Consider the following 3731-nt stretch of genomic DNA (forward strand, 5'->3'; position numbering starts at 1 on the left):
CCCTCCCTTCCCACCCACACCACCTCCCAACCCCCAATGCTGAGTCTCCGCTACAGATGAAATCCTGAAAACTTTTGCCACTGGCCTATACTGTCTGTGCTTTTTCACCTTCCTGTCAACTGTTAACAAGCTAGCATCTTATCACTTTAACTTGTTCTCTTTAGGGTATAATTGACCTGATTATTCCTTTTCTTGGGCTAGACACCAAATACTCTTTCACTTAATTATTGGTATTTCCTGTTCAGTCCATTGTTTACAAATAGTGCTAGAATAATCATCTTTATAGTGAATGTCTATGGACTTGTATTTTCAGCTATTTCCCTCTGAATGCTCCAAACTTAACCCATCTTCCAAGCCTATAGCTGGCTATACTCACTGTCCCAAATCAGAAGCTTGATTTTATCCTTGATAGTTTTCTCTGGGAGAAGGAAATGGCAACCCACTCCAGTGTTTTTGCCTGGAGAATCCCAGGGACGGGGGAGCCTGGTGGGCTGCCGCCTGTGGGGTCGCACAGAGTCGGACATGGCTGAAGCGACTTAGCAGCAGCAGCAGTTTTCTCTGACCTTTTGATTTTTAACTCATCACCAAGTCTTGAATTTACCATTTATCCATCCTCAAAAAATATAAAAATCTCAAGCAAGGGTCAAATTCTGTTACTAGCCTGGTCTAGATCTTCATTCTCAACCTAACCTTTTCAAAGACTGTCCAAGGACTTAGAACATAAACTCTTAAATAAGTTTCTTTTGCAACATAGACTCCTTTGAAAATAAGAACGCTGCTGATCCTCTGTCTAGAAAATTGCACAGAATTTCTCAGTATGTTCCATTGGTTCCTGGGTTCCCTTGAAATCTGTCCATAGTCTTGTAGGTTAAGAATCACTGATGTAACCTATCAAGGGAACTTGCTTTTCTCATAGTTTTCAGACTTAGAATGTCGTGTCATTAAAATCGTGTTACTAGGGCTTCATCTTCACTGTCTCCATTAAACCTTCCCTAATAAACCTTCCTCTAGCAACAATGACTACAAGTACTTTCTCTGTTGGAGTGTAAGTTCCCAAAGAGGAGAAAATATAGTTTTACAGTTTGTTTATCTTATGCGCTGATGTGCTATGCCTAGCTGTCTGCTAGAAATGGGGGAAATTGTAAAAATCATGTCCTGCTTAGTTTTCTATCTTGTTAGATCACATTAGATCACAAGAACAATTAAAAAGATTTGATCTTAACATCTTTGAACTTGGGTTTCTTAAGGTCTCTAAATACAGTTGTTATAGTTGTTGGCTGCTATTTCAGCTCTTCTGTCCCCACCTAGCAAAAGCTCTGTTTTTGTGCAGTACATAAAAATGTCAAACATTGAGACTGGTGGGTAGGACTGACCTTTATTAATGGTCACAATAATTTTCACCATTCGTTTCCTAATAGAGTACATATATCCTCAATAGTATAGTTCATCAGTGCTAGAGTAAATACTTGTTTAAAAGTATTTTAACTGTGTTCTAAAAAGTAACTTACACAAACCTACCTGGTTTGCCATCTTTGGATGTTTATACTTTGTGGGCTTGTAGTTAAAAAGAGGAAGCAAAATTGTGTCCAAATAACTCACTAGTTTATATCATAAAGCCACACTTTAAATTGCTTTGCTTTAATGCCTTCTGAAATGTAAACAGTGCAGCCAAATAAAAGACAAAGATAAGCTCTTGTGTGAAGATTTATTCATTTATCCACGTGTGAAATACATGTTTTGCCTGATTTTATTCTAGGTCCTAGGAAAGTAACAACAGAGACAAGGCCTTCACGCTCACAAATTTTACATTTGGGATAACCATAAAAGATAAAGCGGATAGGTTCGAGGAAGTATAAGTGCACATGAAGAATGACCAAGGTGAGAGGACAGTGATTGGGTATGAGGAATGTTTTTGAGGCAAGCAGGGCAGGATGTAAAGAGCAAGCCATGCAGAGATACGGGGAAATAGTTTCCCAGACTAAGGGAACAGAAAGTAAAATAGCTTTGTCTTTTTGAGGACCTGCAAACATGCTAATACTGGCTTTCCTCAGAAAGCCAATGAAAACTTACTTTCAGTGGAGCTTTTCTCACAACTTCAAACATTTGGGGAAGAGTTGTTAACCTAGCATGGTGATACAGTAAAGACAGCAGTGGCCATGAGCTGGACATAATTTCAGTTCACAAGGAACTCAGATCAGGGGAGAAATAAGCAAAAAGTCATTCAGTTAAAAAGTTGAGTACCAACTATATGCCGGGATGTGGGCTAGATACTAGGGATGCTACAGTAAACAAGGCAAATAACAGTCCATCTGGAGAGAGGCCTTAAACAGTGAGCAGTGCTCAGAAGTAGAGAACTCCATTAGAGCCTGTAATGAGGAAACTTGCATAGTCTGCGAAAACAAAAGAGGTAACTTTTAACCTAGGACCAGATAAGATAAAGAACAGAAATAATGAGGGATGAAAAAGAATGAGTTAGATTGCTGGCAAAGACGGGGCAGGGCAGCGGCAGGAACTGGTAGAATCCGGACAAGAAATGAGTCCAGACTAGGCGTTCAATAAAATGTTCAGTCATTCTCATCAAGAGTACCCAACAAGGACTTCCCTGGTGATCCAGTGACAAAGACTCGGTCCTCCCAATGCAGGGGGCTGGGTTTGATCCTAGTCAGGGAAGTAGATCGCAAAAACAGCGGACCCCTACCCCGCCCCAACTAAGACCTGCCACAGGTCTTACATGAATAAACAAAATTTTGTTTATATGAATAAATGTTTAAAAAATAAATATTAAAATATTCAATAGTATTCTGTCCTGACATTCAAACACGTCTTAAAAAACCTTGACCCCCTACCCGATGTCTACTTGAGTGCTTACCATGCCAGAAGGCATGAAGTATCGTTTATCTCTGGAACAATGATATATATATATATATATATTTTATGGAACGCTTCACGAATTTGCGTGTCATCCTTGCGCAGGGGCCATGCTAATCTGAAACAATGATATATTATCCCTATTTTTACAGCCGGGAAAACTGGGACTCTAATAATACGGTCACAAGCCAAACATCTAGCGAGTCACAGTCAGGAACTGAACCTGGGTATTCTCACCTCAAAACACCTTTTTCTTACTGCTAACTGCTCTCGAAATGCAAAACAAAGGATAGACAAAGGGTCTTCACCAAACTGTTTTGCACTTGATTCTTTTCTTCCGTGCGTCTCCTCATAGTCGTTTCTCTGCGTGAACCTGACCCGGAACTAACCCGTTTTCCTACTCACCTTTCAAGATCCCCTTCAAATACCAATACCTCTATGAAGTATGCCCGGGCAGCAAGAAGCCGTCTCTCCCTCTCCCCTTCTCTCCTACTCTTTCAAATGGCTCCCTACAGTTTGTAGTTGGTATTTTATCATGCCATAGACCTTTCATTTCATCTTCCACAGACTTCGGCCTCGCTCCGCCTTTAGTGACCTGGACACTTCTCCGCCCCCAGCGGTCGCCCCGGAAACGCACGCTACTTTTAGCCGAATCTGTTCGGTGAATCCCTTTCAACCTCCTCCTGGGGTCCGACGCCTCATTCCCCCAGACCCGCTTCATATAAGGTGTACCAACTCTATCTCCGCAAATTTCTAGCTACAAGAACTAAGATCGTTGTCTTCAACGCTGACTCCAGGATGGGGACGCTTCGGACTCCGAAACGCTTAGCAACCACCGGCTTCCGTCTTTGCTTGCCACCTCC

The 3731-nt window shown here is 41.4% G+C and overlaps 1 pseudogene; it reads right to left on the minus strand.

Moving 5' to 3' along the window:
* Nucleotides 1–2928: 2928 nt before the first annotated feature.
* LOC138988324 (U6 spliceosomal RNA) lies at nucleotides 2929–2989 on the minus strand (annotated as a pseudogene).
* Between the last annotated feature and the right edge of the window lie 742 nt (nucleotides 2990–3731).

Source organism: Bos mutus, chromosome 6 (genome assembly GCF_027580195.1).
Source record: "Bos mutus isolate GX-2022 chromosome 6, NWIPB_WYAK_1.1, whole genome shotgun sequence".
Taxonomy (NCBI): domain Eukaryota; kingdom Metazoa; phylum Chordata; class Mammalia; order Artiodactyla; family Bovidae; genus Bos; species Bos mutus.